The sequence below is a fragment of the Eubalaena glacialis genome, chromosome 18 (assembly GCF_028564815.1).
Source record: "Eubalaena glacialis isolate mEubGla1 chromosome 18, mEubGla1.1.hap2.+ XY, whole genome shotgun sequence".
In the NCBI taxonomy this organism is placed as follows: domain Eukaryota; kingdom Metazoa; phylum Chordata; class Mammalia; order Artiodactyla; family Balaenidae; genus Eubalaena; species Eubalaena glacialis.
In genome coordinates this window covers 18,512,390-18,539,550 of record NC_083733.1, presented here as the reverse complement: position 1 = coordinate 18,539,550, position 27,161 = coordinate 18,512,390, and positions in this window count along the sequence as shown.

The following is a 27,161-nucleotide window of genomic DNA, read 5'->3' as shown; positions in this document are numbered from 1 at the left end:
CCATCCTCGTAGCAGACCTCCCAGCCTTCTCCTGCCTAGAGCTTTTGTGAAGACCAAATGAGAGAAAAGTCCACGCATGTTCTCTAAAGAGCAAAGAGCACTGGTAGGAATGCTGGATGGCTGTGCTGTCTGGCCACGTCCTCCACAAGCTCAGGCTTTGGGTATGCTTGATGAGCACGTTCCACACGGCAACAAAACGCCCCAATTCAGTGAGATACCTCAAATTGGTAGTTTCAGATTTTACATCCCTTTCTTTGCCTATGAACTTTTTTTTGGCCAACAATTGTTAGCCACAGGTTTTCTAAACCCTTCTTACCAAACATCTATTTCCTACTGAAACTCTCTTCTCCATTTCAGGGTCCCCAGAATACACCACTGGCATACCCAGCCTTGTTCATTTGGTCACAACTTTTCCCTGCCTTCCCTCCCCACCCTACTGACCCTTCACAGCCTCTTCACATTGTACCCACCTTTTTTTTTTCTTTATAAATTTGTTTTTATTTTTGGCTGTGTTGGGTCTTCGTTGCTGTGCGCGGGCTTTCTCTAGTTGCAGCGAGCGGGGGCTACTCTACATTGTGGTGTGCAGGCTTCTCATTGTCGTGGCTTCTCTTGTTGCGGAGCACGGGCTCTAGAGCTCAGGCTCAGTAGTTGTGGCACACGGGCTTTGTTGCTCCGCGGCATGTGGGATCTTCCTGGACCAGGGATCGAACCCGTGTCCCCTGCGTTGGCAGGCGGATTCTTAACCACTGCACCACCAGGGAAGCCCTGTACCCACCCTTGAAGACCAAGCAGAAGACCTCTCTACAAGCTGACCCACAAATGACCTCGCCCTCCTTCAAAAGAAGTTATTGGGTTCCTGCTGATCTTGAACCATGAGGCAGTAATCACAGTGGTTGAGAGCAGGCTCTGCAGTCAGCTTGCCCACCTCTTACTGCTTGTGTGACCTTGGGCAAGTTACTTGAAGTTCCTGGGCATTGCTTTCCTCAGCTATAAAATAGGGATAATAACAGTAGCTCTTTTATGCATATCAAGGGCTGAGCACAATGCCTGATGCACCGTAAGCACTCAGTAAAGGAGAGCTAGTATTATCCTAAGAATTTTCTTTGTATGTTGCCATGTAAGGCCATAGCAACCCAGGAAAAGTAGATTTTATTGTCCCAGATGAGGAAAATGAAACTCAGAAAGGTTAAAGCACTTGCCCAAGGCCACACATTTGGTGATGAAGCTGAGATTCAGAGTCAGGTCTATCTGGTTGGGAGCCACAGCTTTCCCACCACCATAGCCAACCCACCTTAATAGGCCTCCTGTTGTTACGTCAGCCCGTCTTCCTTGGTTTACCCTTCACGTGGGCATTGCTCCTCTCCCCAGCCAGACCCTGGGGTCCTCTGGAGCAAGGTTTCTCAAAACACCGCCACCCTAGCTATGTACCATTCAGTATCTGTTGAGTGAACAAAAGAGTGAATGGATGGGGTACTTCACTAGTGGCTCAGTGGTTAAGAATCCGCCTGCCAATGCAGGGGACATGGGTTCGAGCCCTGGTCCAGGAATATTCCACATGCCGCGGAGCAACTAAGCCCGTGCGCCACAACTACTGAAGCCTGCGCGCCTAGAGCCCGCTCTCCGCTACGAGAGAAGCCACCGCAATGAGAAGCCCGCGCACTGCAACGAAGAGTAGCCCCCACTCAACGCAATTAGAGAAAGCCCGCCCGCAGCAACGAAGACCCAATGCAGCCATAAATAAATAAACTTATTTTTTTTAAAAAAAGAGCGAATGGATGGGAAAAATTCATTTCAAGACCAGAATCTATCCCCAAATAACCTAGCCCTGGTACTTAAGTCCCTGGAAGTCAGGGGCCTCTCAGCAGAACCAGGGGCCATCCTACCTCCAGGCCCTTCCCCACTTCAACCCACCCACCACACTGACCCAGGATATCTGACCATGTTTCTCTCCTTCTATAAAGCACTTCCAGGGATTTCTGCACTTCCTGTGGGACTAGTCTATAGAAAGGAGTTTGGTTCCAACATGCTCTGTTAACATAAGTCTTCACTGAGCTTAACATGTATTTCTTTGATCTAGAAGGCAAACTTTTGGAAAAGAAGAGATGGTCAAGAATAGCAATGATGTGCTCCCTCAGAGCTGTGCAGTAAAGGGACCACGGCCATGTTCTCCTGGGGCTATGGTTTCTTTATTTATGTCCCTTTATTTTTAAAGTAAAACTGCATGTAAAGTGCTCTAAACACCAAGATCAGAATGCAGAACTTCAGGATAAACATGACAGAACGATGGCTGTTTTGCTGCTTGCCTCATCGTCCCAGAGAAAGAACCTCACGTGTGTTGATGGGACATAGGAGAACATGAAAGATGCTGAGGTGTGCCCAAAGTTACTGAGACCCTATGTTTTGGTGTAGACACAATCAAATGAAACTGTCCTTTAAGCCTCCTCAGGAAACAAGCAAAGATGGGGGGTGAAGCAGTAGAATTGTAGAGAAGACCATGGAGATTCTGAACAGAAACTTTTCTATTAAAGAACACCTGAAATCCCATTTAGTCATAGCTACCATTTTTTGAGTGCTCAAGACTCCATAACTTGACCAAGGCCAATGGGTGGCACAGTGGCTTTGACCTCGCGTATGTCCAACTCCTATCCAGCATCTTTCTTCTAAAGCACAAGGCTCTCATTTCCCCGAGGAATCATGGAGTCCAAGAGACTTAGAGCTCTTGAGTCATCTGTTGTAAGTACCCTCTAATCATCCTCTTCCTCAACTCATTAGCAGAGGTCAAGACCTGTGCATAATTCGGTTAGCTAATTTGTTTATTCATCGTATGCTTATATAAATGGCTTGAAATCTTTCCTCAGTATCCTTATTTGCAAGAAAATTTGGCCCACATCAAGGTAATTCATGAGCTTATACTTACAAGTGTTTTCAATCATGTTTTAACTAGTAGTAAATCTTTTGTTTGATTTATCTGAAAATTGTTCTTCTTCCTCTTGCCCCTGTCTTGTAAGATTCTATGAGCCCCCTCTGATAACAACAGCAGCTAAGTAAAGATAAACAAGTGAAATTAATTTTAATAATATTGTTTATTTAACCGAATGTATCCAAAATGTTATTTTATTTTATCCAAAACATTATTAATGAGCTATTTTATATTTTTTATACTAATTTTTCAAAATCTGGTGTATATTTTATACTTACAGCACATCTCAATTCGGACTAGTCATATCTCAAGTGCTCAATAGCCACATATGGGTATTATATTGGAAACACAGATATAAATAGGCATTCTTCTTTTCCTATTTCATCTGTTTCTATTTCAACTTTAGGTTTTGCATTAGGATTGGATCATAAAAGGCTATGTTAATGGAAATGTGCCCTTTGGATAATTTAATAAACATAGCAGCGGTTTAGGACAGTGGAAAGAACATACCTTAGGAGTTATAAAACCTGGGTTCTAATCCTCAGCTAACCGGGCAACCCTCAACTTCCCTCAGCCTCTTTCCTCATGTTAAAAAAGAGATGATGGCTTATGATTATTAAGTTTCTCTTACAGCACACACCGTTTTCAGGGTTTCTGCAGCTGTTTCCTCTTTCCAGACAAAATTTTTGTATGACAGTGCTTATCCCAAGTTGGAGTAGTGTTCCCTGTGCCCAGTTCTGTGCCTGGCACACTGCAGGAACAAGAAATGTTTGTTGAATGAACGAAATCCAGTTCTTTGAGGGATCCTCGGGCCTCTCAGTTTTTGCAGAATAACTATAGCAGCCTTAGCAATTAATTACATTTTCATTTCCTTTCTCATATTAGCCTAAAGTGCTGACAATCTAAGCTTTCTGAAGGGTAATAGCCAGGATTAGAAACCATTTCCTGATCCTGTTAGCAAAGGAGATGGTGCTCAGCTATAGGCATGACTGCCTAGAGACCCCTGCAAAGGGCCTCCCTCTTGTTACATGCTGTTCTTATGCTGAGGAGAGTTAATTAATGACTCTAAATAAGAAAACAATCAAATCTGTCTGCAGTCATATGAGTCAGAGCGGACCCAGATGGGGAGCCGGTCCTTGGCCTCCAAATGCCCTCGGGAAAAGCAATAGCAGCCTTTGCTCCATACGTCAAGAGCCTTGCAAAATCCCAACCTAGAAGGGAAAGGAATTGCTCAAAATGGATTGGAGACCCAGCATGATGTGAAGCAGTTTCTTAAAAGGCCAGGCCCCCTGCCTGGGTGTTATGCACACTGAGGTCTAGGGAGAGGAGAAAAAGCACAAGTCTATTTCTCTCTACTCTCTTTAGACACCCAAACCTACGGCAACTGCATGGGGAGTTCTCAGGCACAGGCCCCCTGTGTGTGTGTGGCAAGATTGGGGCAGTTGACACTGCCACCCTGGGAGGACTGGAGAATATGTGGCTTAAAGCCCATCAAGCCCCAAACCTGCCCACCTTCAGGACTCCCGTAGCCACATATGAAGGTGGAACATTGGTTGTGACGGCATGAGGGTGGAAATGTGATGTTTCCCTGAGATTAGTTGAGGCTCACAACAGTGAAAACTTTTATTTTGGTGTTAGAAGCTTTGCTGTGAAAAATCTGAGAGAGGGAACAGGTGGAAGGAGCCTCTTAACAATATCCAAGTGTCCTCAGCATTGGAACAGGATGCTAGCAGATAAAGATAAGCCTGTTTCTTTAGCTCTATATGTACTCTGTTGAATAATAACATCCTCGTTTTTTTTTTTTCCTCTCTCTCTATTCTTGCAAGCTTGGCTTCCTGTGAAACTGTTCCACTCTAGAAAAACCCTGGACCACTGGCCATGAGGGTCATATACTCTCCTTTCCCCTTCTTTGGTAATCAAGTTCCGGTAACAAGCCCTTTGTCAGGATAAGATGTAAAGTATGTGGCAATACCTTTGCTCAATTTGAAAGGACTCCTTGTGATTTATGTCTGAATCTTAGTTGGTCCCCAATCCCATTACTCTAAAATTTGGTTAGAATCTCACAGAAGACAGTACAATACTTCAATTTTCCTTCTACAATAGCAGTAGGAAAAAAAAATAGTGGTCAGGAGGAGTCTCTGGAGTCTAAGATATCCAGGTTGGAACGTAAACGTTGCTCCTCCTGATCTGTATAACCACGTTGCTCCTCCTGATCTGTATAACCATGGGCAAAACCCTTTCCTCTCAAAGCTTCATTTCCTCATCTTGAAAGTGGGAGTAACACCACCACCCACATCATAGGACTGTGAGGATTAAATACATTCTTACATGTGAAGAGCCTGACTCAGAAATGTTTCCTCTTATTATTAGCTTGTAATTCTTTAAATAGGGATTGCTGATGGGTTCATTCAAAGTGATGCAGTAGATCGTCTACAGCTATGTTTTCTCCTGTTCCATTCTGTGACGAGCTTTGGGGAAGTCCTCACAGAGGCCGTGGTCCTCAGAGCTTGCTTCTACTCCATGCCCTAAAATTCTCCCTTTCCACTAGGCGGGGCTGGGGCCAGTGCTCCAGAACCTTGGACAGCTCCACACCCTAGGGACTGCTGGGCGGCCTGAGGGAGCAGGAAGCACTTGGGGGATTTTCCCAGAAGGGCTGCATTACTGTGGGGATTTAGGAATCCCAAAAGCCGCAGTCTCATTCCCAGCATGTGTACCACTTGAACGCATGCTGAGATTCTTCAACACAACCAGCCCTCCTGGAAAATTCTGAGGAGCCTCTCCTCAGAAACTCCATCCATAGGAGTTACCGAATCTTCAGGGCCTTTCCTCCTCTCCTATGAACTCCAAGGATTTTTTCTTTTTTGAGCCCAAGAAGAACAGAAATACTACCCACAACTTCCTGTATCTGCTGATATTTAATCTGTTTGGCTTCAGTACAAGGATTATACATTCTTGATTAACCTCAAGTGAAAGTAATAATGTATGAGTATGAAGAAAGGCTTTAGAAGACAGAGATTCAGGTATGAATTTAAAAAAACAATGTTATTGCCTGTATGTGATGTTAAGCGACATTCTCTTATTAGGATAAGCAGGTAGTTCAATTTATGAGATAATTTAGCTTTTCGCTCTCCAATGCAGAACACAACACGCATATGCAGTCACCTTCCAAACAGGCAAGGAGGAGATTAAGTCCTATTTTTACTTTATGATACTGAGTCATGTAGTTCAATGAAAATCACATGGATGTCAAAGTAAGAACAATACCAGGTATTTAAATATCTCTTTTCCTTTAAGGAGCTCTAAAGAGTTTGTGGCTGCAAGAAATCACTTTAGAGCAACACCAGGAGAGGAGACACATGTCACCAGGTGGGCATTTAAGACTGAGCACATCTCATCCATCTCCCCTGCTCCCATCATTAGGCCTGGAGGAGCCAGTGTTTCCCAGTTCTTTGTGTTTAGAAATAGACTCCTGATATCTGCATTTTCTGGGCCATATTGTTGATGAGAAAAAGAAAGCATATGTTTGAAAAATATGTTTTTGACTAATAATGAGGAAGAGGGGAGGACAAAAGTAGAATAGGAAGAAAAAGGAGAAAGGAATTGAAGAAGCAGAGGAAAAGACAGGAAATATGCTTAAATCTCCCGAGCTTGATGAATGTTTTTCATGCATTTTTCTCTTAAACAAATTTGATGCCCACCCCCAACTGGATGAAAACTTGAACAAATGTCTTTAGGCCCTCTTTAAATATTTCCATATAGGCGAGGACAGTGGCAGTTCCATTACTTGAAGGAATTGCAGACAAGAACATCAACTCAGGACTCCAAAAGCAGACAAGTAGCCCCCAAATGGTTTTTACCTAACAATGCCCACACCCACCTTGAGCTTTCACACCGTGGGGGAGTGTTAGTTGCCAAATTTCAACTTGGTTTCCCAGCAGAGGTCACTGTGGATACTTGTGGAGACTGGACCGGGCAGGGCTGGGCTGGATGGTGGCTCTGGTAACTGTTCTTCCTGTGGTTCCATTGGCCACTGTCTAGCCCCTCATACAGGAAAGGAGTCTCTGGTGACAGCACCTTTGCCGTCAAAGTGCTATGAAACTGAGGTCACTTGGTGGGAGTGGGCAGGTCTGGGAGGGCTGTCCTCATCCTCCAGGGATATCTACCCATAGTGATATATCTGTGTCACGTTCGTGCCCTCTCCGTGAGTGTACCTGGTATTACTGAGAGGCCACCCGTCACTGACCAGCAACTCCAGCCACTCCAGCCCCATGGTCCTTCCAGATAGAGGCCAAAGTGACAAAAGTTGTCTTGCCACACAATCTTGCACCCACCTCATAAAGGACTCTGCTGTTGAGCTCCCCAAGCCCCACTTGTCAGCCCATGATGGTGGGGGGCAGAATTCTGGTCCTTAGGGCAGCCCGTTACAGCAGGATAAGGTTTCTGAGGGATGGGAAGGGCAGAGCCCTGGTGAGGATATTAGGGGCAGACCCAAATCACCAGAAGGGCTGAAGAGAGCTCCACATACTTATGAGATCCCACTTTCTGCGCCACACCGCATGCACATGACCTGAAGCTACCTCCACCCTGAGGGCATCCACTGGGACCCTAGGTCATTACTGCAGCTTGAGGGTTGAAGGGGTGACTACCCTGCCCCCGCCCCCATCGAAGGCCAGCAGTAATTGATTCTTTTCACACACATCCGGCCAGATGCACAAGGGACACACACATATACACTGGAGCACACATTGGCACCTCACCCAGCCATACACATTCACACTCACACTCTGACCTGCACCCTCACCCATGTAATCACACTGTGACACATACAAACACACTCGAATCCTGGAACCAAATTTGATCTAACACGGCTGATGGAGCGGGGTTGGGGGGGGTCCAGTCAGGATGCCCCTACGGCCCCTGGCCCACTCATGCCTCCTGAACCCTGGGCCCCTCCTCGAGAGGCGGAGCCCCTTGCTTGTCCACGTTCTCGTGGTCACAGGACTTGAACGCTGCACAGAAGGGACCCTGGCTACCATCGCACACACGGCGTCTTGGGTGCTGGACCGGCGAGGGTGGTGGTGTGCAGGGAAGAAGGGTGTGGGGCATAGTGCCCTGCCCGGCGCAGCCGCCTCCTCCCTTGGGATTTTCCATCCCGGCTCGCGCGGGCCCGCGAGGAGCGAGCGCGCTTTGTCTCCCGCCTGGTTTCTGGCACGTTTCCGCAGAAGCTCTCCGCGCCGCGCCCGAAGCCTCCCCCACCCCCCATTCCCCCGGCCGCGCCCCCCGCCCAGCCAGTGGCGCAGGCCCGCCAGTGCGGCGACCGCGGCTTTGTCCTCTCGCAGATGCCGGGGCCGAGCGCGAAAGCCCTGCGCCCGGAGCGGCCGCCGCATAGCCGGGACACAGGTCTGAGGCGCACCCCGCGCCGAGCAGAACAGCCCGAGGGTCTATGGGCGCGGGGGGCGTCTGCCTGGAGCTCCAGGGCGCTTGAGAGGGGGACTAGCCCTGTCCCGCCCAGCATGTGCCCATCCAGGTCTGGCTCCCCTCTGCGGTTCAGCAGCCAGGGTCTCCGGGGTGGGGCGGGGCAGGGAGGGTCGTCTTGACTCAGGGTCCCTGGCCTGGATCCCGTTAGAGAGGGCCAAGTCGATAAGGCCCGGGAGGGGAGAGGTCGGGAGGGGTTCTTCAATCCCTTTTACTTTTCCCCACCGCACACCCCACACCCAGGCCACTCCGACCTTAGGCACGGGGCCCAGATCGCAGAGGACCCCGAGAATCCGTCAGGGCTCTCCTGTACCGGCGACTCCTAACAGGGTGGGGAAGGGTCTCCCGGCCTTTGCCCCTCACATCCCATTCCCCCCTACCCCCCATAACCTAGGCGGGTCCAGCTGGGACGGGGAAGAGTCGTCTGGCTCCATCTTCATCCCGTCCCCCCTTTTCACAAAATCCTAGGCTTCGGGAGAGGGGTGGGTACGAGGAAGGGTCTTCCTGACATCCCCAAACAGCCCTTCCTCAGGAGGGTCTGAGCGGAGGAGAAGGAATATCGCGGTTTCATCCATCACACCCAGACCCTCTTTGTAAGCTCAAGCAGCCGAGGTGTGGGGAAGGGTCCTCCTGCCTCCGAGTCTTTCATCCCAGAACACTCCCTGCCATCCTCAATAATCCAAGCAGCCTCGACTTCAGGCACAGGCGGAGGGAGGCTCCAAGCTCTCAACGCCCTCTCAAGAGAGATGGTGGGGTAGGTCCCCAGCCCTCGCCCCTCACGCTTAAGAGCCTCCTCCACCATAAGGCAAAAACTAACCAAAGCTGCTCCGACCTCAGGCGCGGGGCCACAGGGAGGCCCACGAGGGGCTCACCGGGACAGATGGTCTTGAGGGCGGTGAGGACAGGTCCCATCAACTCCCCAGGCCCTCTCACGCCTCAATTCATTCCTTCCTCAATAAAACAAAAGCGAATCCAGCAGCACCGACCTCAGAGATGCGGAAGGACGGTCGGCGCCCGGCAGCGCATCCAGCTCCTCCGGGCTCCTCACGGCTTCGGCTTCCAGGCAAGGGCTCTCGACGCGGGGCGGCGGCGGCGGCAGCAGAGAAAGCTGAGACCGCTCCTCTTCGCCCCGGAGCCTCCCTCGGACTCAGCACCTGGAGCGGCGAACAGCTCCGCGCCTCATTCCGCTGACCCCGCCTCCTCCGCGCCGCCGTAGCCAATAGAGACCCGAGCCCCGCCCAGGGGGTCGCCCATTGGGGGGCGCCATCTCCCCTCCCTTCGGCCCCGCCCGCGGGTTCTTCTGTCTCTCTTGCTAGACCAAATCCCCGAGAGCCCGCCGGTGTTTTCGTACAGCCTTCTGGAACTTGTAGTCCTTTAAGGACGCGGAGTGGGCTCATGTCTCGGGCAGATAATGAGAGATGGACTGCATTTCCCAGGGTGCATTGACAAAACCGAGGCGCTGAGGAGGGCGGGAGGACTGTTTCTATAGCAAAGGCGGCTGGTTGGGGACGGCTGACGGAGTAATGGGGCAGGCCGCGGGACCGTCGAAGGATTGTGCATGACTTCGGGCAGCCTCCTTTGGCAGGCCGTTTCCATTCTCTTTTCACCTCGGTCCCCACCCCGGGACTCTGGGCCTCAGTTTTCTTATCTGTAAAGAAGGGCGTGGAGTCGTCTCCCCGCCCACACTCCGCGGTGTTAGGGCAAACCGAGGGCGAGCTGCCCAGCAAAGGTGAGAGAGGATGGAGACCTTCGGCTTGAGAGTGGAAGGGGAGCATTCTGAACTTTATCCCTTTGTTTTTGCCTCTGTCTTGTCATAGAGGAGCGCTTTGTTTTTGGTCATTTTCCTTGGGCCATCAAGGCCTTATCCCGGATTCTGGCCTCCTTCACGCCACTCCCCGTACCGCAGCGTCTCCCCACAGCGTAGCCAGAGGGCGCTTCTGCTTAAAACCCTTCACCAGGCTTCCCATTGCCTCCGGAATTAAACCCACATTCCTCAGTGTCAGTCTAAAGGCCCTTCAAGATCTGGACTCCACCTTCTTGCAACACTCTGAACTTCTTTGGAAGCTGAGAAGCCTTAAGCACTCGTTCTCTCCCGTGGGTCCCTCCACCCTGCACTCAGCTAATGCCTCACACTCTTCAAGCCCCAACCTAGACGCTGCCTCCTCAGTGAAGCCTTCCCAGATGCCCGGCTCCGTATGAGGTACCTCACCTTGCGTTTGAGCAGCACCCTCTACTTCCCCCATTCTACTTGTGTATTTGAGTATCTGTCTTCCATATTAGATGATAAGATCCACAGAGCAGGGACCGTGTCTATATTATTCACACTTACAGTCCAGTGCCTGTAGTGTCTGGTGCATAGTAGGTACTCAATAGATATTTGTTGAATTGAAAATGAACGTATTGTAATTGAATTTCGCATGATCTTGATCTTCTATGGTTAGGCATTTCCCATTGCTGAAAGTGTTCAACTAGAGGGATACCACCGCCTTGAAGAAATGTTTGTGTTATTCAAACAATGGATTTAAATTTTGCCTGAGTGCTTTGAGGGCCTTTCTAGTCCTGTGACGAAAGGGAGTGATAGATTCATGCCTATCATTCCTTGGAAGTCCTGTCAATTCTCCCCTAAATGTCATCAGTTCTTCATGTTCCTCTATTTCTAGCTGTTGGCTCTTCTTCTTTCTGTGCCTAAACACCCTACCTCCCACTCCCTTTCTGGGAAAGATCTTTTGCTCCTATCAGTTATGGAGTAAAGGCAGTCTGAGATCCCTGCCCTTCTTTCAGCCCTCTGCTCAGCATCATAGGGCCCTGGTGGTGATAACCCACCTTGCTAGGTAGCATCTTTTCTGATTCTTTTTCCACTCAGGGCCCTGGTGTTGGCCAGATGGTCCAATTAATCCCACACATGCTTTGTATGTCACCACATCCAGACATTTTGGATGTATCTTAGCTAAAGCATTCTTGGGAGAATGCCTTAATAAATGGGAATAGTTAATTCGTGGCCAAAGAAGTAACCAGGGAGGCTATTACCCTAAACCTGATTCAAACCAAAAAGACAGAGCCTGAGAAAGCAACCCTGCCATCCTTGCGCTGATGACATCCAGGGAGGGAAGGATAGAATGGGGGAAGGAGTCAAATGGATTGCACTTAGGAAAGAACTAACAGGACTTCTAACTAACAGGCAGAGGGGCTTTGATCCTGGCTAAACCATGAGGAAAGGCCTTTGGAGCTGGGCGGACAGATAGTGGGGGGGCTCATTACTGAAGATGAGAAAACTGTAGGAGGTAGGAGGAAATGGGGTTTGTGCTGACACAGAGTGCCTAATTTTGTGGATGCAGTGAGAGCCGAGGTTGTTGGAAAAGTGGGAAGGGGAGGACTACACCACAGGGTGGACACCAGCACAGCAATGGCAGAGTATCAGCAGAGGGCTACCAAAGAAGACCGCCTGGAGCAACAGTTGAAACTCTAGAGGTCAGTTTAGCCCTTCAGGAGTAGTGCTAGTTTTCAGGAAATTGTTATAAGTAGGGTAAAAGTCAGGGTTCCACGATTCTCCCAGAAAGCAGGGACTAAAATAGCATCGGCCCAGCCAAGCAGATTCAGGAAACGTGGATTCTAATTCTGACTTTGCCTCTGATTAGATGTATGACCCTGGGCTGGACCTGTTTCTTCAGTTGTAAAATACTATTTATTGGTGGTAGGGAGCAGGTAATAAGGTGGAGGTGGGGGAATTCAAGCCCATTTACTAGCTGTGTGACCTTGTACACACTACCTTCTCAGATCTAGAGTTTGCTTATTTGACAGTGTTGTAATGGAGAAATGAGATGCCTTATGTAAAGCACTTCATAAATATTAAGCACTTAATGAACGTTTGTCTGTTTCCACATTCTTCATCTTGGATTATCAGTAGTTGGTTTGATTGTGAACAAATAGGCAGGAGGTAATGTCCTGGGCAATCTGGGTTCAAATCCCCATTCTCTCTCTTATTAGTTGTATGATTTTGGTCAGGCATATGCTCAATATATTTGTTTTGTCTTTTTTAAGGAGTGGTTTTAGAGCAGAGAATTGTGAGAGAAAGGAATTCTAGATGCTTATAAACTAGAGTTGCAAAGTATTCCAGGGGAACACTGAGCTAGCCTGCTACCTTGTCAGAGAGGCAGAAGGTCTCAGTGAAGTTCCATAGGTCTTCTAATTCATTAACGAGGGGATTAACCAGAATGCTGAATCTCAGACATGGGGCTGGAGTGATTAATCAGGGCTGGCTCCTCAGTAAATCAGGCTGAGAAATATAACTTTATTCTAATGATAATGAAGGTTTTTAAGAAGATGTGCATTTTGAAAAGGTCTAGGGCCTGTGTGGAAAATGACCAGGAGAAGATGAGGCTTAGATGTCGGTTGCAAGCTGCTGCAGTGATCAAGCACGGCATCAATGAAGATGGAAAAAAGGGGTGGATCTGAGATGTATTAAGGAGGTAAATATTCAGGGAATTCCCTGGCAGTCCAGTGGTTAGGATTCGATGCTTTCACTGCCATGGGCCTGGGTTCGATCCCTGGTCGGAGAACTAAGATCCCACAAGCCGTGCAGTGTGGCCAAAAAAAAAAAAGAAATATCAAGAGGACTTTGTGAGTGATGAGCTGAGGGTGTGGCAGAAAGTGGTGAGTCAAGGGTGATGCCCGGGTGTCTGCCTTGTGTAACTAGGTGAATGCATGGTGGTGCTTTCCTCTGAGGTACGGAGTAGTAAAGGAGTAGGTTTAGGCAGGAAGAGGAGGAGGTGAGTTTGAGGTGAGTGGGACATCAGGTGAGATGTCCATTAGGTGATTTGGAGCTTATCTTGGGAGAATGCCTTAATATATGGGAGTAATTAATTCATGGCCAAAGAAGAAGCAATCAGGGAGACTATTACCCTGAACCTAATTCAAATAAAAAAGACAGAGCCTGAGAGCCTGTCATCCTTGAGAGATCTGATCTGGAGAAAGAACCTTAAGCTATCAAGTTCTTAACATATACATCATAACTGAAGCCATGGAAGTGAATGAAATCCTTCAGTAGAGAGGGTGAAAGAGAAGACCAAAATCCCTTGGGAAATGCCAACATTTCAGGGACAAGTAGAGGAAGAGGAGCGCAGAAGTAAAGGTGAGAACAGAGAGATAGGAAGAAAACCAAAGAAGGGTGTGCCACAGAATCCAAATGGAGGAAGTGAAGTGACGTGCTGTAGAACAGTCTAGTAAGCCAAAGTCTGAACAATTGAACCCCAGATTTAGCAACAAAGAGGTCACTGGCAATCTTGGAGAGAGTAGTTTCAATGGAGCAGCAGGGGCAGAAGTCTGAGTGTGTGGGAAGTGGATGTAGATAACTCTTGTTAGTGGTTTTGAAGGGGAGGAGAGAAAACCAGAAAGGATGTAGAGTTGGGAGACAGTTTTAAGTTGGGAGAGATTAGGACATTTAAAAATGCTCATGGGGAAAAGCCAGTACATGGACGGTTGAGTATACAGGAAAGAGAAGGATTGATGGACGAAGTGAGGTCAGCAAGAGGATGGGAGGTGGTGGGGTTCAGAGTGAGCCTCAGGCGGGAGAAGGGAAAGGATGGAGTTGGAGATGCAGGTAGGTCAGCAGTTTGGTAGGTAGGTAGTTGGGAGGTGGGCTCAGGAAATGGAGGGAATTCACACCTGATAGCCATTACTTGTGATGAGAGGCAAGGATATCAGTGTGAGGAAATGGGATGGGGTGGGAAGCTTGGAGAAAGAGGAAAATGTTCAAGATGGCTGCTACGGAAAAGAGGAGGGAATGCTAATAGCAACCCACAGAGACTGCAGAGCAGTGGTGAGGGACTGCTGAGGCTGGAGGCCATGGGTTTGTGGGGGCACTAATCTATGAGGTATGGGCTTTCTTCAGCATCCCATCAGCCCTGAGATAAGCATGGAGAAGGCTACTGGTGAGGCTGATCCAGGGCTGGGCTTTGCTGGACAAGGGAGACAATTCTTTAAGGAAGTTGAAGATGCTGGCAAGAGAGGTGGAAGAGGTAGTCCACCAAGAGGAAGGAGGGGAAGCCAGAATGGAGTGGAAAGATTGGAGGGGTGGGGTTCTCAGTGGAGTGAGAGAATAGATGTGATGGGTGGGAGAGAAGAGCAGGGAGGGCAGGCATGTTGGTCAGAGGTAGAGGAGCTATGGGCAGGGGCAGGGTGGCTGGATTGCACAGAGGAGATCATGGGTTTGAAAGGCAAATTTGTTGGATGGGTCATTGACAAGTGTTCCAGGAGGATGACTGCTTTGAAGGAGAGAGGAAGTCTGGTAGCCCTTTGCCAAACTGTACATTGAGTGAGAAGTTAACAGATGATGGCCAGGAGGAGGGATAGGGTGCAGAGCACTCTGACATGAGTGTCACAGTAATCAAGATGTTGGGAGCTAAGAAGGAGCCCTCTTACACAGGGCATGATGGGTAAGGAGGAAGAGAAGCAATAAGCTTTCTCATATATTTTCACAGAACTATCATCTCAACATCATCTACACATGATCAGTTTTATACACAACTAAAAGGCAGAACGTCTAGGAATAAAATTAACCGAACCAAAAAACAATTCCAGATTTCATGATGAAGTTGTATCAACCAAGTTCAATGGTAGTGATTCCTGCATTTATATTTTGGTATAGTTTGTAGTTTTAAGTACGTGCATATCAACTAGAAAACGTGTTTAACAGTTTTGCAAATTTCGTTTCTTAGCAACTATTTGTTTTCTCAGTTTAGAACATAAATTAGAGAACTTGTGTTGACTTTTTTATTCAAATGTAGAGTTTAGAGCTTAATTCATGCCTTTGAAATGCCATGAATTCGAAATGTAGCCATTTTCCTTTCTGCATCCTTGAAAAGGATTACAAGGATTTTATTAGTCTTTCAGATAATCTTGCCGGCACATACAGACTTGCCACAAGCGTCTCCTATCAGTAATGTTGGATTGTGAGTGATGCTGCAGAAGTGTTGTGTATGAGATATTTAAGACGAGTCAAATAAGCAGCCAACTTTAGGATTTCCCAAACAGCAGCTCAGTTTATAATTAAGGGACTTGGTATAGAATATGAAATGTGCATCTAAATGTTAGTTGAGCAAAATTACCTCCGTAATTTCTAAAGGAAAAAGGACAAAATCAGTTAATTGCTCTGAACAATCTCTGTCATTTTTTTTTTTTTTTTTAAAAGCAATGTTATTTAAAAATACTTTTGTATGGGGGTAATTCCCTGGCGATCCAGTGGTTGGGACTCGGTGCTTTCACTGGGTTCAATCCCTGGTCTGGGAACTAAGATCCCGTGCAGCGTGGCCAAAAAAAAAAACCCAAAAACTTTTGTATTGTTGATATGTTGATATGTCTTTGTAATCTTGAAACAGGCCTGCTATTCCAGCCCCTTAAAGCAGGGGGTGCTCAGAAAATATTTTGTGAATCAACTCATGAATGTTATGATAATCTGTCCATTGTTTAAAATTCTTCCTTTCATCTTAAACTTTCATAAAATATTCTTATAAAAGGAGTGATTCCTTTTAAACATAAGTCAGATCATGTCACACCTCTGTAAAAATGCCTCCAGTGGCTTCTTTGTCTCTTTGAGCGCAAGCCTTTCAGTCTTTATGATGGCTTACAGGGCCATATACATTCTGACTCCTGTAGCTTCTCTGCCTCATCTCCTAGGCTCCTTCTGCTTCAGCTCATTGACCTCCATGTTATTCCTTGATTGCATCAAGTACACTTTGGCCTCAGGGCCTTTGCACTTGCTGTTCCCTCTGCTTGAAAGATCTTCCCTAGATATCCTCACGGACATCCCATATAAAATGGCAGCCTTCCCTCTCCTGGCACTCTCTATCCCCCTTTCCTGCTTTTTTTCTCTGATAGCACTTACTACCACCTGACATATTATACATTCTTTTACTTATCCGTTTATTGTCTGTCTCTTCCCCACTCTCACTCCATTAACCCACTAGAATGAACTCTCCTTTAGGGTAGAGACTGTGTCTATTTTGTTTACTGCTCTACTCACAGCACATGGCGCAGCACCGGGTACATAACAGGTACTCAGAAAAACATGGTGAATGAATAAGAATAACATTATCATCCCTAGTACATGATCCTAACATCTATTTTTATTTTTCCATGCAGTCCACATGTAGGACACATGTATTTAATATTTCATATTCTGGAAATCATAGATTAGGTATAATTTTGAGTTCTGCTTGTTTTTTTCAACATGTAATAAGCATTTTCCCTTGCTAAGATTGAATTCTTTTCTCAATTGTTCATTCTCTCATTCATTCAACAAATAGCTAATGAGGCTTTTCTATGTTCCAGACAGTGCTGGGACTACAGTAGTAAATTGGATGCAGGACTTGCCCTCGAGGAACAGAGATTCTTTATAAACACCATCTGTAATGATTGCCTGATATTCCATCAAACACCATACTATACTTAACCGCTCTCCTATTTGAGACTTTTTGTTTATTATTAATAATGATGTAATGAATATCTCCAAATATATACTAATTACCTTTTACAAATTATTCTTTAAGGTAGATTCCCAAGTGAACAGTTATTGGGGTAAAGGATTAAATATGCTTTTGGTTTCTTTAAGATTTTTTTTTTTTTTTTGATGTGGACCATTTTTAAAGTCTTTATTGAATTTGTTACAATATTGCTTCTGCTTTATGTTTTGGTTTTTTTGGCCCTGGGGCATGTGGGGTCTTAGCTCCCCGACCAGGGATCGAACCTGCACCCCGTGCATTGGAAGGTGAAGTCTTAACCACTGGACCACCAGGGAAGTCCCGCTGTTGGTTTTTTGATACCATCTGCCACATTGATTTCAAAAAGTGGTGGTACCCATTTTACCCAATCGCCAGTATGAATGTTCCAGCTTTATCACAACCTCTCCAGTATTGGACATTACTTTTCAGTTTTGGCTCATGTAACATATAAAATGACCTTTCCTTTTATTTTTGCATATAATTGATGTCTAGTAAGAGTGCATATTTTTGGTTTTCTTCTTTTGTCATTGTTTAGTTCAGTGGGTCCCTAGGAGGCTCTTGGAGGGTGATTGTAGATTGTGCCCAATGTTTAGCACACATTGTTGGCTTATAGTATCTTAGAGTTGGAAGGGACTGCATTCATCATCCAGTTCAACTAAAATTTCTGATAGATGGCTTTCCAGCCTCTGTTTGTATACCCCTGGCAATGGGGACCTCACCACCTCACAAGGAAGCCTGTCTTGTTTTTGCCCTGTTCTACAGGTGTTGACCTGGCATGCAGTCCCTGTGGCTCCTGTGTGGCCCCATTTCTGCCCTCTGAAGCAGCAGAGTCCACGCACCAGATGTTACAGAACCTCCCTACCTTGGCTGCCCATCTCTGCAAGTATGTGACCAGACTAGAGTGGTCAACCCCCGGTAAGTCTGGCAGGCCCAGAGGCCAAGACACTGTCCCACTCACAAGTCTGCAGTGGCTGTGTCAGCAACCTCTTTAGCTGGGTTCATATGAAGCTCAAGGTCAGCTGAGATTCTAAGACCTACTTTACATGACCTGAAGCCAAAACTAGTTCCTTTTATCCCACACTTCTGCAGTTGATTTTTTTAAACCTGAAAACAAGACTTTGCTTTTCTCCCTGTTTTATTTCAATGTGTTGGTAGAGAAGCTGCCCTGGTCGACTCCTGTCTAAAATGGGGATAATAAGAGTCATTCTGACAACTTCATGTGTTGGTGTGATGATTGAATGAGTTGCAGAGTTGGACATTTTTCACTCATTTTGGTTGCCTGGCAGCTGAGCCTCCTTCCTGTGCTTGAGGAATTCCACGCGTCATGAAGTGGAGCCATTTTCCTTTGCAGCTAAGGCCTGGGCATCGGCCTCAGGCTCAGGCTTCTCCAGTCAGACAAGCCCCCCATCCCCATGCCACCCCTCACCAGTTTTGAATTGGAAGCCAGTGACAGCAAAGGAGCAGAGTCTGCTTTACAACCCTTTTAGTGACTTGATGGGTGCAATCTCAGTTTCCAGTGACAGCAGTTTTACGGGCACCATCGAGCATAAGGGTGTCTGTGGTGTAGGTAGCAGGGACAGTATGCTAGACTCTGTAGTCATGATGATGTCTCCTTAGACCATTGCTGAGTTAGGGTTTGGGGCATTGTTCCTGACTGTGTGCTTCCAAGTCTGAGTCTCAACTCTCCTGGAGATTTTGTGAGCTATATACAGGATATGAAAAGTGCATTGAAAAATGCTAAGCACCACACATATACAAGATATTATTGTTTGGGATTTTGATACTTAAGTAGTGGGCATGAGGAGAATGGGGGGAGGTTCGCCTGAGCTCTTTACCTGCTGAGAATTCAGACAGGTTTAGACATGCCTGGAAAGCTGGCTGGTGGGAGGGTGTGATGGCAGGAACTTGTGGGCTAGATACTGGCTCAACAGTTAAAGGCTGACCACTGACCCCAAGGCCGTTGGAATGGAGATGGCAATTGCCAGAGGGCCTGCTGGGCACACACAAGTGGACTGGCTACTTGCCCTCTCCTACCCTTGGGCCATTACCAAAAGCCAGGGCCAGGAGGTGGGGCTAGGCTATAAAGCAGGTCACCTGTGGCTGTGCAGTTGCCCCTGGGGTATCCTCACTGGGGTGGAAGAGGAAACCTGTCTGAATATGCCCCCAACCTGGAACCACAGGAGGGTTTATGAGTAGGTTGGGATTCCATCTTGGGCTGCCTTCAGGCTGCCCTTCGTCCCACTGAGCTGTGGCTTGGAGCTCTCCAGCCCTGCCTGGCTGTGCCTCCAGAGTCCTGCCTCACAGGCTGCCATTAAGTCCATCAGCCCTGGATGACCCAGAGTGGGACTGAGGCTGGCACTGCTGCTGTGGTCATTAATGGGCCCTTGGAAGCTTTGTGATGTTGAGTACAGCTTCTCTGGGGACTTCCTATTTTGAACCCCACATCACTCCCAAATCAGCCTGGCTCGATGTGTATATGGCGGGGGGGTGCTTCTGCCTTAGGGCATTCCCTGCACGCTGAACACTGTTACTGGCCTGATCCCTGCCTTTGCCCAGTGCCCTGGTGCACCTCCAGGGAGGACCGAGATCTCGATGTGTCCAAATCAGCCAGAGGTCATGTATTGGGCCTGGACCATGGTCCTGCCTTTCAGTGTCTAAGTTACTTTGTGTCAGGTAGTACCCTGGCACTTTATATGCTTCCTCTTATTAAATCTTCACCACAATTCCATGAACTAAGTACCATTATAATTCCCATTTTACAGACAAGGAAACAGACCCATAGAGGTTACGGGACTAGCTCAAGGTCATACAGTCAGTAAGTGGCAGAGCTGAGCTGGTCATTCACCAGCAGAGCCTGAGAATTGCCTTTCCTTCAGCCCATTCCACTGTGGGGCATCTCTGGCTGTTGAAGTGTTTTCTCTTACATGGAGCTAAAATTTTCTCCCTAAGTCAGTCTTATTCCTGTTTCTGCTTATCCCAGTGGCCCACTGTGGCAGCTCCTGGTCTCCCAGTGTTCCAGCTCAGTTCTCTACTCCATTCATGGTTGGGGTACTTCATCTTCTTCCTCTGGGAATATCTGAACCATTTTGTATCAGCTAAGTCCTTAGGACAATCACTGCAGGAAGATCATGGCTGGGTAGCTCTCTAATTCTCTAGTTACCTTGACTCTAAAGGTGGTAGGATCCAGTCTGTCCCACTCCTGAATGGGTTGTGTCAAGAAATAGTCAACCTAGCCACTGGCTGTAGAAGGGACTTGGGAGAAAGTTCTCCTTCACTGAGAAAATGGCAGAAAAACAGTCAAAACAGCAGAAACAGTATTAATACTATGCTAAGGTTTTTGTTGCTTCTTTCTCCCTGACTGGAATACAGGCTTCCTGAGGGCAGGGATTTTTGCTAGTTTTGTTTACTGCTGTATCCGCAGTGCCTAGAATGGTGCCTGGAACACAGTGAATATACAAATATTTGTTGAACGAATGACTAATACAGTTCCACATCCAGTGTCACCTCCTTAGGTTACTAAGTTGTTTTGGAGAATAATGTGATCTCCCCAGCCCATGGCTTTGCATTACCTCACCAGTAGTTTTTCTGATTTTGTTGTGATTTTGATTCATAACCATATGTAAAGTACATTTGATAAATAATCCTGCCTCCAAAACAATTTCCTTTGATCTGGTAAACCTAAGTAAAAACTGGAATTTGGTTCAGCTTGGTGAAGAGCAAAGAGGAGTTACTGGATTTCTAGTCTCCTACCCTATGGAAAAACGTTCTGTGACTTTCTGCTTTGAATTTTGAGCTTGAATTCAGAATGTAAATCTACCAGGAAACAACTAAGTAAGAGGAATGTTAGTCTCTACATTTTCTTCTCATTCTCTGTACACAAAAAATACATCTCATTGTTGAAAATGAGAAAATACAGGTAAGCAAAGTGATGAAATTAGAAACCACTTATATTCTCACCATTCAGAGATGATTATGGCTATTATTTTTCTGTTTATATTGAATATGAAATTAGCTGACATCTGACATGGTGATTGATTCAGTGAAGGAGCTACGTTTTTATGATGAGAAGGTGAACATGGGAGATCTGGTTTCCAGCCCAGGTCGACCTGGGCTAAGAGGAGACCACAGATCTGAGTCCAGCAAGGCACAGGGAGCAAAGGTAAATGGATGGAGTCACCTCCAGTTTACATCCCAGAATCTGACTCTGGAGGGTGACCCTAGAAGTGCAGGAGGCTAGACTGGGAAGTAAGTGAGGAAAACAACTTTGACCTGGCTGAACATCCCGGATTTGACATACAGCAAATTTCATGATATTTTCCTAGAAATGGGAGTATCTTTTCCAAAGATACTGAAGAACTGAAGTTGAGATAATCTTGGAAGAGTTGGCCCAAGGATGACTCTCAGAAAGACAGGCTGTGTAAGCAAGGCTCTGGGAACTGTGAACACAGTGAGGGCTCACAGTGTAATTGGCTGGTTTTCTCTGGACCAGTTCTTTTCCACCCTGATTTTCTAGGGAGGGACCACGTCACTTCTGGTTCATGACTCACTGCAGGAAAATGTGAAGATCTGTGTGACTTGGACCTGAGGTCAAGTCCTTGGGCAACTTAGCACCTTCAAGCTGCCCTATATGGGATTCCTAGGAAGCCTGGGGCATGGGCCAATGACTCACATTTTTCTTTAAAGTTAATGCAAATTTTGCATTCTTCTCCATGATATTTGTCTTAATATTAAAATAATATTTTTAAAAATCTTTAAATGAAGTTGATATTCTAGGGTGCTAGGCACACAGGCACTTTGTGTAAATGTTTCTTGAATGAATGAATGTTGCTCACTCCCGTCTCTGGGATGCTCTTGCTCAGGCTTCGGCAAGTCTGAAAAAGCATGATGGGACCATTGGGCTGGGAGGTAAAGGATTTAATACTCACTGGGCACCACCTATATGCCAGGTGAATTGCCAGGTTTTTTTCCTACACAGCTTCAGTTTAGTCCTCATAATCCTACCAGGGTCCCTATTTTATAGGCAAGTAGTTGGAGAATCAGAGAAATTAGGTAACTTTCTCAAGGTCTGGAATGGGGCAGGACCAAGATGAAAATCAAGGTCTGTCTGGGCCTCTGCTCCTTCCATGTACCACATGGCCCACTGAGGCCAGTTCACCCATCAATTTCTTGGAGACTGCATGGGGAATGCGGCCCACTGCTGTGTCCTGGGGGCATGAAAGAAACTCCACAAGTCTGTCTTCCTGTACTAAAGGCTGAAAGAACGGGGATCACAGAACTTGACTGTAGCAGGGGAAGGCAGCACCTCTGGGGGTCTGGAGCACATCCTTTCATTCCTAAGCTGGCCAAGTTGGGGCACCCTGGGATGCTCCATGAGGAAAAGGGCACACTTGCTATGTTATTTCAGGATAACAATCATTCAGGATGGTTGTTGGCATTTGTAGTTCATTTAATCTTTTGAACTTTGTTCCTAGTCTTTTATGGCTCAAGTTCAAGTTTCACTGTCTCCACTCAGCTATGAGTTGAGTGTCCCCGGCTGAGGGAGCCACCATGGCTTTGTGGAACTCTCCAAAAGCACAAATTATAAGGTTATTGTAATTCCAGATTATTCACAGATGTCCGGGGGTGGTTGTTAACATGATTATTCAGTGAGGGCATTGCAGTCCCTGAAGCAGACGTGGCCATTTCACCTTCCAAGAAGAGCCCACGATGTCTTTCTCCTCCTCTTTAAGTTAGCGTCGTGGCACCCTCAACTCTTACTTCCAAAACTCCTTGCCTAGGACACAAGGCAGGCAGGTGGGTGGGTGTGTGTGTTGGGGGGTGGGTGGATTGGGGACTTGAGCCTAGAGAGCTGGATTCCTTAAGGCAATTATAAGTGGTTGCAAAAGGTAAATATGGTATAACCCCACAAGATACAGGCTTAGAGAAGGAGCTGGAAGACTTGTTCCTGGGTGTTAACTAGCAGTGGTGTCTTTGGGAGGGAGTCCACACATCCTTCAGTTCTTTTACCTGCCTACATTTTTACCTTTTCTGACATGAACATGCATTGCTTTTCTAATAAGAAAAAAGAGAACTATAAACAAGTCCTATTGTTGGATATTTAGGTAATTCTGATTTTTTATGAGTATAAACAGTGCAGAGCAGGAATAATTGCCTGAAAATGAGTTAAAAATTGTAATGCGGGGGCTTCCCTGGTGGCGCAATGGTTAAGAATCCGCCTGCCAGTGCAGGGGACACGGGTTCGAGCCCTGGTCCGGGAAGATCCCATATGCTGCGGAGCAACTAAACCCGTGCTCCACAACTACTGAGCCTGCACTCTAAAGCCTGAGAGCCACAGCTACTGAGCCCGTGTGCCATGACTACTGAAGCCCGCATGCCCAGAGCCCATGCTCCGCAACAAGAGAAGCCACCGTAATGAGAAGCCCGCGCACCGCCACAAAGAGTTGCCCCCGTTCGCCGCAACTGGAGAAAAGCCCGCGCACAGCAACGAAGACTCAGCGCAGCCAAAAATAAATAATTTTTTAAAAAAATTGTAAAGCACAAAAAGACCGCTTCTCTAAATTCTGAAAAGCTGATAAAATTGCTTAAAGATGTTTAAGAGGGTTTTAAAACTGCTGCAGTGGTCAACAGCAGGTCCCTATGCAAAAAGCAATAACTAGACATAGTAGTTTTCAACCCAGTCATTCTTTCAATAATGGTTCATCAGGTTGACCAAAATACCACATTTTAGAAACTTGTAAACTTCTCTTTTGAAGTGCCTTCGGTACCAGTCGCTGGCACACGGGTGGGAAGTGAAGGCAAGAATCTCATCTGGTTGTTAGCTCTGAGTTTGTGGAGTGGACCTGAGGCCCAGAGTCATAGGCTGGCAAGGTCGTGTGCCCATAGAAGTCACTTGACCCTGGTGAGTGACCCAGAAGCAAGGTGGGGTGCAGGTTGCTACTTCAGTGTTGAAAACAACTCCAGTCATTGAAGTGGCTTTTCTATTTAATGTCTTTTAAGTTACAACAACAGACTGTTGTCTCTTATGAAAAAGAAAACTGGAGAAGTCTCTTTTGTCTGCCAACCCTAGCTGTTCCCAGAGCTGCTGTGACCTAACCAGCACTCTCGGTGGCCTTAAGCCCCATGTCCAGCTGCACCCTCTCTGCCTTACCCCCGCCTGGAATCATCCAGCCTTCCATCTTCTCTGTGGGGCTTCAGAGCTGTCAAGCTCTACTGGGACAAAAGAAAATTAGCACCACCACAGAGATTAGCCCGTTTCCAACTTAGCCGGCTCTTTGCCAGTCCTTTTATTCATACCTGGCCAGACATTAATTTCATTCCCCGTGGTGGCTGTTTCCTGCTTGTCCAACTCTCCTCAAATTGTCCACCCCACTGCTGTCTCTGTCTCCAGTGACCGCAAAGTCTGCTGCCCCGGGAGAGTGGAGTATATCAGGTTCTCAGCTCCTCGCTTCCTTGCTTCTAACAGGATCCACATGACATTTCCAAGACCAACCTTCCTCCTAGGCTTTCCCTCCCACCCTCTCTTGCCTCTTCCAGGACCCAGTTCCATAAATTATCCTCTTTCTCTGATTCTCTAATCCTTCCCTGTTCTTTCCTTCACCCTACAAGCATAATTCTTTCCCATTCTAGAAAACCTTAACTTTACTTTCTCTTCCCTGGCACCTCCCACCCTGTCCTTTGAACAAGCGTCTTGAAAGTAGCCCACATTTTGTGCCTCCATTTCCTTGGCTTCTTTTATTCCCCACCAAGTCTGGATTCTACCCCCATCATTATACCAATACTGCCTTTGCTAAGGCCACCAGTGGCTTTTAAATTGTCAAATTATTAATGACATCTTTTCACCTGAACTGACCTACCTCTGTGATATGTGGTCAATTTCTGTAATGCCTCCTTAAACTCGTGATTTCATTGGCTTTCTTGTCTCCTGATGCTTCCCAGCTGTTTCCTCTGACCTCCCATCCTCTACCAATCCTTAACTACTGGTGTGCCCCCAGTTTTGTCCTTGGCCCTGCTGCTCAGCCTTCCTGCCTGTGCGTCTTCCCATGAGCTTTTTAGTGAGAAGGGTTTTGGCTGTGGCCAGTGGCTGCCCAGTAGAGTACTTACTGTAGAACCAGAAACTATTAGATCTCTTTGATCTCCAACACAGCACATCAACCTTGACCCAGAAGATTAAATTTCTAGTAGTGGAAATTCGGGCATTGGACCCTTGGTGGATTTGATGCAGCCAAGTCTTGTATGTGATTCTCACATTCACCATAGGGGGCCATCCCCTTCCTGCCCAGGACTCAACCAACCTGGGGGGACATAGAGCATGGCTCATGAAGGCTGTGCGCCCAGAGGGCTGCTCCATGTTACGTTTCAGAGTCTTCCATGTTGACACATGTAGCTCTAATTCATTTGCCTTCATTACTCTAAAGCATTCCACTGCATGGATATACTACCGTACCTGTTCTGCTGATGAACATTAAGATTGTTCCTAGTTTTCTGATATTTCCCACAATGTTGTGGTAACGCTCTCATACTTGTCTCCTTTGCACACATGCCGCGTTGCTCTAGGGTGTGTGTGCATCTTGGACTTTACTAGTGATTGCCAAGTGGCTTCCCAAAGATTGTACAGTGTACACTCCCGCCAGCATGCAGTCACAGTCCCCAACATTTTCAACCAAAGGTAAAGATGAAAGTGCCACCTGTCTCAGTCTTGGCAGTCCTCTCGCTTAAACCCTGCTCGGAGAAGTCCCCACGCTCCACAGTGAGGCTGTTTGCAACTTTTGCAGGATTGGAAGTTTCTCCTCTATGAGTGCCTGCTGCCAGGGCCAGCTACATAATATGTGGGAAGTGTTCAAAAAGCAGGAAAAAGCTTTTTTCTTTTTTCCACAGTTTCTCTCTCAACCTGTAACACTTTTTAATTTGTTATTTAATGTTGTGCTTCCTCAGGCACAGGGGTTACTCACAGCTCAAGTGCAGCCCCTCATAGTGCCTGGGGCCCTGCCCCATGACATGGCACACACACCCAACCGTGACCCCTCCCGTGCCTGTGCCCAGACCCCTACCAGTACAGGCATGGCCACTGGGTGGGAGCGGTGGGCAGGTGGTGGGGACCTGTCCCAGGAAGGCGTGACCTCGAGTGAATCAAGGGGCTCAGCTCTTGGCACATGCTCTGTTGTCCCATCAGACTTCAATTACAAAACACAAACTCAAAGACAAAATTATTAATGATTTCGAGATGATGACCTCAGAGCATTAAATCTGGAGTGCGGGACCCCGTTTCAACTGCACTGGTCACTCGCCCATGAAGCCAGCCTGCCGGCCACACCCCTCAAACCCAGGTGCCCAAGATCCCGTCGCCTGCCCTGTTCTGGATTAGCGGAGGACCCAGTGTGAGTATGTTGAGTTTTATTAGCATAGGCATCATGGTTTCTGTGAAAAGGTCCCCCAGTTGTCAAGTTTGTGTCTGTTTGGAGTTTGCGTTCCTCTTTTTGTTCCTCAGTGGCTTCAGCCACTTGACCTGATTCTTCTTTTGGTTCTCTGTTTCTCAGTGTGGCAGTATGTTTGTTCACTACATTTGCAGACATGTCGCTTAGGCCCAGGTACCAAAGTAATGTTTAAAACTATATGACGGGGGGCTTCCTTGGTGGGACAGTGGTTAAGAATCTGCCTGCCAATGCAGGGGACACGGGTTCGAGCCCTGGTCCAGGAAGATCCCACATGCCGCGGAGCAACTAAGCCTGTGTGCCACAACTGCTGAGCCCATGTGCCACAACTCCTGGGCGCCTAGAGCCCGTGCTCCGCAACAAGAGAAGCCACCACAGTGAGAAGCCCGGGCACCGCAACGAAGAGTAGCCCCTGCTCGCCACAACTAGAGAAAGCCTGTGCGCAGCAACGAAGACCCAACGCAGCCAAAAATAAATTAATTAATTAATTTTAAAAAAAGGGACTTCCCTGGTGACGCAGTGGTTAAGAATCTGCCTGCCAATGCAGGGGACACAGGTTTGATCCCTTGTCCAGGAAGATCCCACATGCCACGGAGCAACTAAGCCCGTGCGCCACAACTACTGAGCCTGCGCTCTAAAGCCCGAGAGCCACAACTACTGAGCCCATGTGCCACAACTGCTGAAGCCTGCACGCCTAGAGCCCGTGATCCTCAACAAGAGAAGCCACTGCAATGAGAAGCCCGCGCACCGCAATGAAGAGTAGCCCCCACTCGCCACAACTAGAGAAAGCCCGTGCGTAGCAACAAAGACCCAATGCAGCCAAAAATAAATAAATAAGTAAAT